The sequence below is a fragment of the Lepisosteus platostomus genome, chromosome 16 (assembly GCF_059453375.1).
Source record: "Lepisosteus platostomus isolate fLepPlt1 chromosome 16, fLepPlt1.hap1, whole genome shotgun sequence".
Classification (NCBI taxonomy): Eukaryota; Metazoa; Chordata; class Actinopteri; order Semionotiformes; family Lepisosteidae; genus Lepisosteus; species Lepisosteus platostomus.
The window spans coordinates 26,289,163-26,304,391 of NC_142626.1; the positions used below are offsets into that span (position 1 = coordinate 26,289,163).

The window sequence follows — 15,229 nt, forward strand, 5'->3', positions numbered from 1 at the left end:
GTGATTAATGAATGATGGAAAACAGAGGAAAACTATCCATCCATTTTCAAGTCCTACCTCTGCTCACTGCTCAGATCACAATGGCAGCTCTGGCACAGGATTTCTATACAGGAGAAGAAAGTGCTTTGCATACCAGAGCAACACTGTTTTAATTAACAACTACAGCAGCTGCTCTTCTCCATTTTCTACAGACACAGAAAGACAATTTGCATAGAAGAGACACTTTGCATTGGCACCACATGCTTCAGTGCTCTAGGAGTGTTTATAGTCCTGTGAGTTTAACACTTCATGACTGAGAGCTGCCCTTCATGGCAACAGAACCCACAGTAACAATGACCTTCATCACCATCTTCATCTGGACTCTTCTCATCTTTGTTCAAGGTATAATTTAATACTTCGCTAGTTGTTGTCTTAAACATATTTTTAATTGGTGATGGAAGATATGGCTATTAACATATTATGTACAAGCTTTACAGAAATGTAAAAATAGCTAAAATAAATTAAAGCATTCTAGTTCTTGAATTCCTGCATTTCCTGTGTTTTGTCTTGTTTTCAGAATCCAGTGGACAGATTACTGTGACTCAGACTCCAGCAGTGAAAACTGTTCTCCCTGGACAGACAGTCACTGTGAGCTGTAAGACCAGTCCTGCAGTGTATGGTAACAATGAGTTAGCCTGGTACCAACAGAAAGCTGGAGAAGCTCCTAAACTCCTGATCTATTATGCATCTTCCCGTTATACTGGGATCCCAGAGCGTTTCAGTGGCAGTGGATCTGGGACTGACTTTACTCTGACCATCACAGGAGTCCAAGCTGAAGATGCAGCAGATTATTACTGTCAGAGTTTACACTACCCCAACAGTAACTGGGTGTTCACACAGTGTTACACAGCCATACAAAAACTTCCCTCAGCAGCAATGTACAGTGACTGCACTGCTGCAGCTGAGACCTACAGCACTGCAGGTGCACTTACATGTTTATTTTAGTACTATAAGAGATCTTTTCAGAAAGTTACAGTATTCAAAGAACTGTGATTAATTTTTTCTCATTTGAATCAGTTTGACTGTGCGGCAGGAGAGAGAGATATTGATTATATCTGCCATCTCTGATATTCAAGGGGTTCTATTTTCCTGGAGCTGTTGTGTTTGAAATAAAAAACATAGATACAGGAAGAGAAAGAAAAACATAAGTAACACATATATCCAGAATACAATATGATGCTTCGTTACTTGAATTAATCACTAAGGGTGCAAAAGACAGGATACACTCTGGATGTGAAGCCAGTCCATTGCAGGGCAGACAGACACAAACACACCCACTCACAGTGGGGTCAATTTCCTCAGTAGGCAGTAATTCTACCAGCATGTCTTCAGACTGTGGGAGGAGACCAGTGCACCTGGACGAATTCCTCCAAACACAGGGTGAACATGCAAACTCCACACAGTAAGCACCCGGGGAATAGAATCCAGTGCCCCAGTGCTGCCAGGCAGCAATGCCATAACTCAAGAAATCATTCCTACAAACTGTATTTTTAATCACACTGCTCACAGAATGACACGTGAGCTCAATACCAGACTGTAGAGCTTTTTTGGGGGGGAAAAAAACGTTTTGAAAAACCCTATTTTTTATATTTCTTTAAAGTCTTTATCCTCCTCTGTTTACAGTTGAATACTTCAAAGATACATTGTAAGTGTAAGATTATATCTCCTGGTACTAATGAAACACCACTGGTCTGTTTTAGAGATAGTTGGATTAGGATAGTTTTTATTTCTTAAACTTTAGAAGAAAGTAAAGAAATCTGCAGTTTTATCAGCTCAGGAACACTGTGAACCAGTTGTCTCTCCCGTCCTCGTGGGGGCGCTGTGGAGTTGGCTAGTTCTGGTTGCTGTGGAAACGCAGTCAGACAGGAAGCCTGCTTCACCTGTGGATTGCCACGTCCTCCCCGTCTCCTGGTGAAGCAGGCTGTATAAGGTCTGACTGAGCTCTGCTCAGGGCTCTGAGCCACTGCCTTGTTCCTGGCTGTGTCTGTTTCTCCTTGGACTATCGACCTGATTTGTCTTAACTTTGGCTTTGAATTTTCCTTAAATTTCACTCAACTGAGTACCTGGATTGCGATTTTTTCCTGACTTCAGTTCTTGACTGTGATTTGCCTGTTTGCTGCTCCTGCCTGCTGCTCACCAGCTGACCTGTTCCAGCTCTAGGGTTCATCTTATGACCTACAGACCTTTATTACAGTTCCACCTTAAACAGCCTCATTACACCCATAGGTCTTGTTTCTCTGTGCCTGGATTCCATGTCATAGTTATGGGACCCTCATATAAGTCAGATTTAACCCCCCTCTCCCCCTGTACAAGAGAGAGGCCCTGCAGAGTGTCCACCACAAGAGCTGGACTGAATTCTTCCTGGTCTTCAAGGAGAGGTTCTGGGAGAAGGAAGGGATCCACAGGGGCAAGTCCATCACGGATCGCCCATCGATCTTTATTTCCTATGTGAGCGAAGCGCTCAAGAGCGGGGTCGGGCTGGTCTGGTGTCTCACACCTGGTCAGACGAGTCCCTGTTCTTCCTGAAGAGGAGCGACAAGGCCTGCCAGGAGCTGGTGCTGAGTGACCTGGCCGCCATCCACAGCGCGTGTGTGTATGCGCACGTGTGTGTTTTCCTATAGCTCTGGCTTTTGTTGGTTTGTATTCGTCTCTTTGTACTTTCGTTTGTTTGTGTGTTTATCCTGTATTTAGCCATTACCTTGTCCAAACGTATTGTATCAAACTCTGTGTTCTTTTGTACCCTGTTACTTGTGTCTACTCTCGTTTTCCCTAATTGGTATTTGTAGTTCACTTGTGTATTTGTGTGAACTTTTGTGTATTGAGTTAGTTTAGGTTGTTGGGTACATTTTGCACACGTAGTTGATTTTTGTATTAGTCACACTACTTTAGTATGGGTGAGTGCCATTTGTCTTGTATGGTTTTGGGTAGTCAGTGAAGGTTAGCTAGGGTGTTTGAAGAAGCCGAAGACTGTGTGTAGTACTTTTGTAGTTAGGTCAGCTTTCCCTCACTTTCTTAGCCAGCTCCATTTTGTTTGTTATTTTCTTTCCTTTGGCACCACTCTAGTTCCCTCTCCCTGTGTGTTATTGTGTCCTATTACATACCAGTCACTTATTCACCTTAAAATAAATCACTTTTGCACCAACACTTGTTGTCACACTTCCTAAGTCCCTTATCAGAACCCACCTGCATCTAAAAACTATCCTAATTGTTACACCCCTTTACCCCTAGACACCTGGGGTTGTAACACCATGTGTGGATCAAGACTTGCTGGAAGTCCGTAGTGAGGGTGGTCTAGCGTGTGAACGACAAAGCTGCTGCCGAAGCCGTTGCTCAGTACAGTAAACCCCCCAGTATGTCTCTTTTTTCTATTTTCATATGATTATATCTTGCTTGAGACTAGGGTGATAATTTATTTTAATGTCAGGACAACCATGGAGCATGTTTATCTCCTGGAGCTGCTTCAAGGGGAGCATCGTGGAAAAAAATTAAATAAAACAGGAACACAACTGGTGCTAAGAAGGGCTGCTTGGGTCTCAGATTGTTTTCATGGTTTGTGATTTCTGGAGACGGAAAAATGTATTGGCTTAGGAATGTACATTCAATGCTCCTTTTGAAACACAATGGGTAGGAATGATTTTTCAAGCTAGACAAGTATGTATACAGTAAGTACTGTATGTATTTATAATGAAGAGGTTCCAATAAATGTATTTTCATTGAAAACCAAGTCACTTTCATGCCACCAGAGGGCACACTCTCTCAGAGTGTGTCCCTGAAATCAGAGAGGTCCTCTTCAATGTCTCACTCTCCAGCCCCACACACAGAGCCAAGAGCTACTTTAACCTGACTCTCCACACTCCACTCCATTCCAGGTGTGTAGAGTGGAATAAGGGCTCAGCTGGTTGTGTCTCATTCTCTGCTCCTTATAAAGCTGCTCTCTGTCTAGTCCTGCTGTCCTGGGAGTGTTCATGCTAAACTGCTCATGTTGCTCTGTCACAACACACAGCACCAAGCCTGTGTTTTCAGCTCTGACTGGCTACAAGTGCTGCTGAACCCAGTAAGACAATTTGCATAGAAGAGACACTTTGCATTGGCAGCACGTGCTTCAGTGCTCTGGGAGTGTTTATAGCCCTGTGAGTTTAACACTTTATGACTGAGAGCTGCCCTTCATGGCAACAGAACCCACAGCAACAATGACCTTCATCATCATCTTCCTCTGGACACTCCTCATCTCTGCTCAGGGTATAATTTTATATTTGGCCAGGTGTTGATTTAATTATTTTTTTTTATTTGTGATGGAGTATACAGCTTCTAGCATATTATTTAACTGACTTAAACTTAAGAACGTTATTGTAGAAAATTATTAAAATAAGCTTTACAGAAAAGTGTAAAATAACAAAATGGAAATCAAACTTTATAGTTATTAAATTCCTGTATAAATTGTGTTTTGTCTTGTTTTCAGAATCCAGTGGACAGGTTACTGTGACTCAGACCCCTGCAATGAAATCTGTTCTTTCTGGACATACAGTCACTGTGAGCTGTAAGACCAGTCCTGCAGTGTATAATAAGAACAACCTAGCCTGGTACCAACAGAAAGCTGGAGAAGGTCCTAAACTCCTGATCTATAGAGCAACTACCCTTCAGACTGGGATCCCAGAGCGTTTCAGTGGCAGTGGATCTGGGACTGACTTCACTCTGACCATCACAGGAGTCCAGCCTGAAGATGCAGCAGATTACTACTGTCAGAGTTGGCATTACCCCAGCAGTAAATGGGTCTTCACACAGTGTTACACAGCTGTACAAAAACCTTCCTCAGCAGGACTGCACAGCGACTGCACTGCTGCAGCTGGGACCTACTGCATACCTGAAGAAGGCTCCACGGCCGAAACGTTGTGTTTTCTTTCTTCTCTTTTCAGCCTGGAATGAACCTATTACTTGTTCCATGTATACAGAATACAATGTGATGCTACATTACTTGTATAACTTGCAAAGGGTGCACGGCAGGATACACTCTGGATGGGAAGCCAGTCCACTACAGTGCAGACAGATACAAACAGACACACACTCACACTGGGGTAAGGTTTTCAGCCTGCAGCCTGTTATTCTACCAGTATGACTTCGGACTGTGGCAGGAACACATGAAGGAAACCCACATGAACATGGAGAGAACTTGCAAACTCCACCCAGTCAGCACCCCGGGAATTGAATCCAGGGCTCCAGCACTGCCAGGCAGCAATGCCATAACTCAAAAAATCATTCCTATAAACTGTAGTTTTACTCAGACCGCTCTCAGAATGACATGTGAGTGTGGAGCTCTTGTCAGCTTCATGATATTCATTGAACTGTGTATCACAGCTCTCTAACACTGAAGTCTCCTGCCCACTTTGTCATGTTACACTGTGCTAATGCTGAATTTTGTGCCCTTCATTCAATACCATACTGTAGCGCTTCAAAAAATGTTTGCAAAATCCTGTTTTGTTTATAATTTAGATTTTAAAAATTTCAAATATATATTGCAGGGTTATATCTGCTTGCACTATTGATTCATTACTGTTCTTCATACAGTTTTTATTTCTTATACTTTAGAAGAAGCTAAAGAAATTCACTTGAAGTTTTATCAACTCAGGAACACAGTGATTTCTGGGTCTGGCTGTTAGTACAATGTACCAGTTGTATCTTCCGTTCTTGTGGGGCTGCAGTGGAGTTGGCTAGTTCTACCAGTCAGGCTGGTTGCCGCGGAATTGCAGTCAGACAGGAAGCTGGTGTCACCTGTGGATAACCACGTCTTACTGAACTTTGGTCTTTAAAAACAATCTTGCACAGTTTGATTTCCTGGGTTTGGCCACAAGGTAGACAGGTGGGTGAACTCGATTTGTCCATTCAACATGTCAATAAAAAGAAAGTGTCAAATTGTCTTATTTTGAAATATAAGGCAAAGATAAGAGTGGGTTCACCAACAGAAGATTTCCTCGGTTGCAGAAAGAATATCTTGGACAGAATTCTGTACGTCAAGAATCAACAATGGCTGCAATATTAATAATGACCACAAGAGGGGGACAGAACAGGTCATTGCTGTCTTCTTTGTAACAGAAAAAATGATTTCATCAGTGAAACTATCTTCTGAGACTTATTATAATAAATCTTGTTTTTATGTTTATATTTGGAGAAATGTTTCAGACATGCTTATACATGACAATTACTGTTTAAAAATTGAAAGTTCAATAACTTGCTGTCAGTTTACATTTCATGAAATCCAGTCCACACTAAATGAAAGGACATTATGCACATAGTATCACATTGAAGTGTGAGGTCTGTTCCCCACAAAACCTCTTCTAATCTCCACATTTCTAATCTTCACTATCCTCATGGCTTCCTCATGGAATCACTGCTTCCTGGGGACACAGGGACTGCTACAGTAGTCTTACTGCAAAGACCCAGATATCTGCATGTATAATGTATAAAAACAAATGTTTCACACACAGCCTGAAGAAGAAAAATAATTTAACATAAGATACACTTTATTGGCCAAATAAAATTTTCTTGTATTAGCAATTAATCTTTTCACCTACCCCAACTTACACTCCATGAGACACACAGACACATGTAGACAGGCAGACAGCTTGGGGTCAAAGCACAGGGTCAGCCATTTATATGGCACCCCTGGAGCAGTTGGGGTTAAGGGCCTTGCTCAGGGGCCCAACTGAGCAGGATTCCTCTGCTGGCCATGGGATTCAAACCAGCAGCCTTCCAGCCACAGGCGCAGATCCTTAGCCACAGAGCCATTTAATGGCTGAAACATCTGATTTACACCGGGACAGGCTCTGTGGCCCGAGGCCCGGACAGGCCCGAGATGGAACCTCTGACCCTTGGGATGGCATGGTGGCTCTGTGGCTAAGAAGGAATTACCTTACCAGTCTTATGGTAATCACCTTGTGGTCCTTTATACTGTACATGTTCCTAAACTAAAGAGTTCCAATTAACACAGGCCATTTCAGTTCAGTGGTAACTCATTCCTCCTTCAGAGCCAGAGCCAGGCCACACTGATGCAGATTAAAAACACTCTGACAGGTGTACATGTAATATTGTGCAAAACACACATGCCATTAACAAATACCCATAACAGATGCATATATAATCATAAATGTCACGTGAAAGTAAGATGTGAGTGGGTTTAGGAACATGATTATATACATAATTATCTAACTGTCCAAAGATTTACTGGATCAACTCCAGTGACCAGCTCACTGTCAATTCTCAGTATCCCCTCTAGATGTCACTATGGAATATATAAATAGAATAAACAGGTCACACATCAACTGAGCACTCATTCACCTCATTATACAGTACTAATGTTCAATTAATAAAGTGTCTGTTTTTAAAGTTACACCAATAGCCAGTCTTCTTACTTTTGACAGGCAGGTGAATTCCCTTTTGATATAAAAACAGTTAAAACAAAAGCCATACTCCTTACTGGAGTCCCACAGCAACTACATTTTAAGCAATTTTTTTATCTAATGAGAAATGAAGCAGGACTAGTTACAAACTTCAGAACATCCAAACAATAATAGCTGTTTAAATATAACTGACTTCTTTACTCTGTCTCTGTTTCCACTGGTCCTTTTCTTAAAGAGGCACTCTTGCTCTCGTCTACCTGGTTGAATTATCAGCTAGTGATCTGCCTTTTTAGGTGAGTTTGAATTTTTATGCCTCAGATTTAAGAGGATCCATATTCTTGGGGACATTAGTATACAGTGCGTTGCGAAAGTATTCGGCCCCCTTGAACTTTTCAACCTTTTGCCACATTTCAGGCTTCAAACATAAAGATATAATTTTTTTATTTTATGTGAAGAATCACCAACAAGTGGGACACAATTGTGAAGTGGAACGAAATCTATTGGATTTTTGAAACTTTTTTAACTAATAAAAAAATGAAAAGTGGGGCGTGCAAAATTATTCGGCCCCTTTACTTTCAGTGCAGCAAACTCACTCCAGAAGTTCAGCGAGGATCTCTGAATGATCCAATGTTGTCCTAAATGACTGATGGTGATAAATAGAATCCACCTGTGTGTAATCAAGTCTCTGTATAAATGCACCTGCTCTGTGATAGTCTCAAGGTTCTGTTGAAAGCGCAGAGAGCATCATGAAGACCAAGGAACACACCAGGCAGGTCCGTAATACTGTTGTGGAGAAGTTTAAAGCCGGATTTGGATACAAAAAGATTTCCCAAGCTTCAAACATCCCAAGGAGCACTGTGCAAGCGATCATCTTGAAATGGAAGGAGTATCAGACCACTGCAAATCTACCAAGACCTGGCCGTCCCTCTAAACTTTCAGCTCAGACAAGGAGAAGACTGATCAGAGATGCAGCCAAGAGGCCCATGATCACTCTGGATGAACTGCAGAGAACTACAGCTGAGGTGGGAGAGTCTGTCCATAGGACAACAATCAGTCTTACACTGCACAAATCTGGCCTTTATGGAAGAGTGGCAAGAAGAAAGCCATTTCTCAAAGATATCCATAAAAAGTCTCGTCTAAAGTTTGCCACAAGCCACCTGGGAGACACCCCAAACATGTGGAAGAAGGTGCTCTGGTCAGATGAAACCAAAATCGAACTTTTTGGCCACAATGCAAAACGATATGTTTGGCGTAAAAGCAACACAGCTCATCACCCTCAACACACCATCCCCACTGTCAAACATGGTGGTGGCAGCATCATGGTTTGGGCCTGCTTTTCTTCAGCAGGGACAGGGAAGATGGTTAAAATTGAGGGGAAGATGGATGCAGCCAAATACAGGACCATTCTGGATGAAAACCTGTTGGAGTCTGCAAAAGACCTGAAACTGGGACGGAGATTTATCTTCCAACAAGACAATGATCCCAAACATACAGCAAAATCTACAAAGGAATGGTTCACAAATAAACGTATCCAGGTGTTTGAATGGCCAAGTCAAAGTCCAGACCTGAATCCAATCGAGAATCTGTGGAAAGAGCTGAAAACTGCTGTTCACAAACGCTCTCCATCCAACCTCACTGAGCTCGAGCTGTTTTGCAAGGAAGAATGGGCAAGAATTTCAGTCTCTCGATGTGCAAAACTGATAGAGACATACCCCAAGCGACTTGCAGCTGTAATCGCAGCAAAAGGTGGCTCTACAAAGTATTAACGCAAGGGGGCCGAATAATTTTGCACGCCCCACTTTTCATTTTTTTATTAGTTAAAAAAGTTTCAAAAATCCAATAGATTTCGTTCCACTTCACAATTGTGTCCCACTTGTTGGTGATTCTTCACATAAAATAAAAAATTTATATCTTTATGTTTGAAGCCTGAAATGTGGCAAAAGGTTGAAAAGTTCAAGGGGGCCGAATACTTTCGCAAGGCACTGTACATATTGACTCCAGGTCTTACAGTTTGGCAAAGGATTTTCTAGCTCTATTGAGATGCTTTGATTTAACCCACTTTGTTCTCAGCCCGAAACATAACAAAGGACACTTCTTAGATTTCATCATTGCAATTGGCTCTTCAGTTTCTCACTTGACTTCCCTTGACGTCACTTGACTCTCTGACCACTTTACTATTCTTTTCAATCTAAAATTTCCTGTTTCTAACACTTCCCCCACATGCTCTATAAATTTCCACAACTGGCGATCAGTTGATCAACCTAGGTTCACAAATTCTGTTCTGTCCTCCTTATCTTGTTTCTCTTCCTCTGACCCTCTAAAAGACAAAATAAATTTGCTTAGTAGCGCTCTTTTATCTACACTCAACACCTTTGCTCCTCTAAAAACTCGAACCATCCCTTTTTCTCGCTCTGCCCCCTGGTACACTGACCATCTGCAATCAATGAAGGCAGTCTCCCAGAAACTTTTGACGTCTTTCTGGCCTAAACATACATTATCATTCTTGGAAAGATTACTTGTCTGAATATAAGGATACGATAGAGACTGCTAGATCCATCTATTTCTCTCACATCATTGAAAATAACCATAACAACCCCAGACACCTTTTCTCCACCACCAACAGACTGTTTAAGCCAAACTGCCCCACCACATTACCTGCCTCATTGCTACTTTGCAACACATTCTTAGATTTCTTTAGCTCCAAGATCGACAATTTCCGGCATCACATTCTCACCAGAGCGCATGTCACTTCCACACCTCCTCCCTGCTTGCCCAACTTTACTGGTTCCCTTCTCTCTTCTTGACTCTGCATCCATCAGAAAACTAGCTTCACGTACTACATGAAATCCACCACCTGTATATTAGATCCAATCCCCACCACTTTATTTCAGTCCTGTTTCACTTTTCTCTGCCCCATTGTCCTCAATATAATAAATGAATCCCTGAGCACTGTGTTGCACCAATGGTCCTCAAAACTGCTGCTATTACCCCTGTAGCTAAAAAGCCTAACATGGCTCTCGACAATCTAAATAATTTTCACCCCATTTCCAATTTACCCTTTCTTGCAAAAATACTAGAATGTGCTGTTAAACTTCGGTTAAATAACCACCTATATGCAAATTACCTTTTCAAACCCCTCCGAACTGGATTACACAGATATGTTATTTTCATTTTAGAGAAATTACCCTATTACTGAAGCCAAAACAAAAGGCCAGGTGGCCTTATTTCAGTTTTTACAAATGATTTGACTAATTACACACAACAGTCTTCCTATGAACACACTCTTAATACAATGAACCAAACTGCATTGCAAAACCCAAGGCCTTAGATACAGTTGACATCATTGTTAATTACTAAATGCAAACTAGTCAGGTTCCTAAAGGACTCTGGCCCACACTTAAACCAAACTCAAATGCTATTTGCCAGCCGTGCACAGCGTCCAGTCACACATGTGGCTCATTTCAGACCACAATGTACTCTATGTGACATAACTGCTGGGCTGCAATATTGGTCATCAAGCCAGAGAAATATAAAAGCTACTAGCTGCCGGCAGCCCTTGACATCATGGAACCTGCAGATGCTCATGGATGGGGTCATGGATTGGAGGATGAAGTCAGACTTGCTTGTGAGGTTGAGGTCAACAGCACAGATACAGTATGCCACTGTCTTAAATGAAATTAGAGCTGCAACAACTGCCTAATTATGCAGTATCAAACATAATGCCTAAATAGGCCAATAAGAGAAATGTGGATTGATTGTATTTGTATGTTTATTTTGACTTGTGTTACTATATACAAATTTCTGTCTTCAAGGAGGTTCTGTGATAGATGTGCACAAAAAATGTGACTGATGTACAGTAAACTGCACTTTAGAGCAAATCATTCTGTCTGAGGAGCCAATTTAAAAGTGACCATTTTCCTTTTTTTTTGCTTGAATGTTTAAAATCTACAGTGTTGACTGAATTCCTTACTTCCATTTATAGAATTATAGAATTGTTGCTCCTGGTTTGAGTCATTTGAATCATTGTATTAAGAGTTTTGCATACAAGACTGTTCTGTATAATGATTATTTTTTGTAAAAGGATGCACAGGGATTACTGTATTATTAGTCAACAGAGGGCAGCACTCTAACACGTGTTTGTCGCCATTTCTGTGACGAAATGGCATCAAACCATTAGAAATGAAATGGCTTTCCAAACGTACAGTATGTTATTCTTGTTTTGAAACAATGCCTGCAGTGATTATGAACCAGGTTAGATTGTGCTCAGAGTGATACTGTTAATAAAAAATAGTTAAGAAAACCAATACTGAGTTGAGCTCTGAATGTCTGAAGCACATTGAGAGCCCAGAAATCCTCTGCAGACTCCTCCCACATTCAGACTGTCCCTGTGAGTGTGAAGGGATCAGAGTGGAGCAGAGTGGACCCAGTGGAACTGGTCTGTTTTACAGCTCACAGAAACGGGGCTGGTGAACTTAGAGAATGGTTGTATCGCTGCACAGCCCCGTATTGTCCAACACTTTTCTACATACAAGAAACACATATGTTGACTCAGAGATAATAATCTTGGCAGACCTTGGCAGCATATCACTCTTATTGAGGGTTGGTTTCAAAGATACCCTCTCAACTGTAATCTTAAAGTATAATTATTGTACTGCAAGTTTTTTTTGTTATGAGCTGCAGATTCAAATGCTGGTCTTACATCAATACTTTCAGTGCATCATATACAGAAACTGATGAAACAGATTGAAACTGGTGAACATCACGAAGTACAAAGAAGAAGTGTGAGGCAGCAAAGCATCTCAGACAGGTTCACAGGTGAGGTATCTCAATATCAGGCAGACTGGATTCTTAGGAGAGGCTGTATTGATAGGATGAAACAATCTGTTGGACAGGTAGGGTGAAATGAAAGAGCAGCACTGTTCTCACACACTGAGACAAGTGTCACAGTAAGAGGAGCAGAACAGTGTTTTTTGGGGAAAAACTGAGACTCTCAATTCAGTGTTCAGTGCTGCCCTCTAGTGTCAGCAATACGGCAATTACACTGAGACAAGAGTCACATCAGGAAGAAGAGCAGCAACGTTTGCCAGCTGAGACTGACTCTCAATTCAGTTTTCAGTGCTGCCCTCTGTTGACTAATAATACAGTAATCCCTGTGCAGCCTTTTACAAAGAACTAATAATCATACAGAACAGTATAAGTGTAAGCAATTATAATAATTATTAAAAGCTTTTAGACTACAGTATGCTGACATCAAATGATTTGAATTTGGATTTACACAGCAAAATGTAGGAAAAGTGCATTTTGATGGGAGAAGAAACAATATTTCTGTGTCCATTTGCACGGATGTGCATGTGTACAGAGACAGGCTAATACCAAACAAAATCTTTTTGAAAAAGTAAAAGAATTCCAGGATGGCACACAACCCGTATTACAGCTTGCACACGGCTGGCGTTCCGTTTACTGTTTCCAGAGATAACACTTGGCATAAGTCTTACTATCAAGTCAAGTGACCGGGCTAAAGTTAGCTCAAAGTTCGAAAACGATTTTGGCACGCCTGTAGCGCTTTCACGAAACCTTTTAGAGTTGCGAGAATGCTTGCTTTGTGAATAAAATACATTGTGAATGCTTTCTCAGCCTTTTCTTTTTCGTTTTTATGACTTTTCTTGACCAAGCACGAATATTCTTTTGTCCATATCTTCGCAATGGAAGCACAGAACGCCGTCAAACCAAATGCATTTTAAAGACCACGACTTGTGGATATTTCCACAGCCTTTACATCAAACTATGAGTGAGCTAATTATCTTTTTTAAACCTTTTCTTAAACCTTTTTTTAAACGGGAATAAAGCTTTGTTTGATTTCTGAAACCCTTCCTTTACGCCCTGTTTTCATTCAGGTAAGGGTCAACTATATTCACAATACTACTGACAGCAGGAAGATTAAAATATTCTTTACTCAGCAGCTTATTAAACACAGCTCCCATGATGTTCATACCGACTTTTTACACAAAACACTGACACAGCTTTGTGTTCTGAATCTCTTTTTCTCTTGCTTTTATTTAATGTGGCACAATGCACTGGGATAGGGGTATTCTGTTAACAAACCAATAGTATTTAAACCACAGCACCCACAATGCTGCAGATAAGTGTTTTGCACACTAAGCAGGTCATCTTACTATTCCCAGCTTTGTTTTGGGTTATGGAACCTTTATTTTTTTATGATTTTCTGAAGATAACACTACAGGTAATACACTGGGACAGGTGGGTCGTCTTCATGGCTCAATAGCATTTCAAATACAGCAGCCACACTGCTGTACCCAAGTGTTTTACACACCAGACAGGCCCCCGAACCTCATACAACCTTGCTGTGGCTGTGGCCCCTTTCTTTATTTTTTTTATGATTTTTTGAAGATAACACTACAGGTAATACACTGGGACAGGTGGGTCGTCTTCATGGCTCAATAGCATTTCAAATACAACAGTCACACTGCTGTACCCAAGTGTTTTACACACCAGACAGGCCCCCTAACCTCATACAACCTTGCTGTGGCTGTGGCCCCTTTCTTTATTTTTTTATGATTTTTTCAATGTGGCACCATTTGACAGGCGGTACATGGGGATAGGGGGGTGCTATTTATGAGTCAATAGCTCTTCAAGCACAACAGCCACAGTGCTGCAACCAGGTGTTTTACACACCAGACAGCTCCCTAACCTTATACAACTTTGCTGTGGCTGTGGCCCCTTTCTTTATTTTTTTATGATTTTCTGAAGATAACACTACAGGTAATACACTGGGACAGGTGGGTCGTCTTCATGGCTCAATAGCATTTGAAATACAACAGCCACACTGCGGAAACCAAGTGTTTTACACACCACACAGGTCCCCTAACCTTATACAACCGTTCTGTGTTGTGGCCCCTTTCTTTATTTTTTTTAATACAAATTTTAGTTTTTCAATATGGCACCATTAGACAGGCGGTACATGGGGATTGGGGGGTGCTATTCATGAGTCAATAGCTCTTCAAGCACAACAGCCACAGTGCTGCAACCAGGTGTTTTACACCAGACATTTCCCCTAACCTTATACAACCTCGCTTTGAGTTGTGGAACATTTCTTTATTTTTTAATGATTTGTTGACTGTAATCACGTGTTGTGCTCACTAGGCAGGCCTCCTGACCTTTCACAGTCATGCTTTGTTGTGTGCAACTTTAATTATCTTTTTAGGATTTTTTGAACATGGCAACTTCCACCAAGACGGGTGGGGGGTGTGGGGGTGCTCTTCAATAGCTTTTTCATCTATACACACAAACGGATGTAACCAAGACACTCAGAACCTGTCACGCAGGGGCTGACTGCTGAGGATAGGGATCCAATGCGGTGCCCTTGGTAGGGTTGGCGCGAGACGCAGGCGTAGTCGGAGTGAACAGGCAGGGGTCTGAGTCCGGGAAGATGTAGTACAGGCGTAGGCACAAAATCGACAGGCGAAGACGTAGTCTAGGGACTGGCAGGGGTCGGAGTCCGGGAAGGCGTAGAAGTTGCGTCGGTAGGCAGAGGCGTAAACAAAGAGACAGGCTGGGGTCAGGATCCGAGAAAGCGTAAAACAGGCGAAGGTACAAAATCGAGTGGCTAAAGCGGTAGTCGGAAAAGCGGGGTCGAGGTCCAGGGGAGAAGTCATAGTAAGGCAAAGACGTAGTTAGTAGGTAAGCTCCGGGAGAGAATCTCAATCGTGAGCAATGACCGGGGGACAGATGAGGGTTTAAGCAGAGGACTGATTGACGCGTGCACGTTTGGCATGGGGAGA

At 41.8% G+C, this 15,229-nt stretch overlaps 1 long non-coding RNA gene across 2 annotated transcripts in view; it reads left to right on the forward strand.

The window, feature by feature from the left end:
* The first annotated feature begins 299 nt into the window (after positions 1-299).
* The window catches only part of LOC148647109 (uncharacterized), a 63,895-nt gene continuing 48,965 nt past the window's right edge, over positions 300-15,229 (forward strand). Inside the window, exon 1 of one of the 2 annotated variants that reach the window (XR_015927783.1) lies at positions 300-381. This is a non-coding gene — a long non-coding RNA (uncharacterized LOC148647109). Of the gene's footprint in view, positions 382-3,939; positions 4,279-15,229 lie in introns of those variants that run through there. The other variant, XR_015927782.1, reaches the window with a different exon arrangement.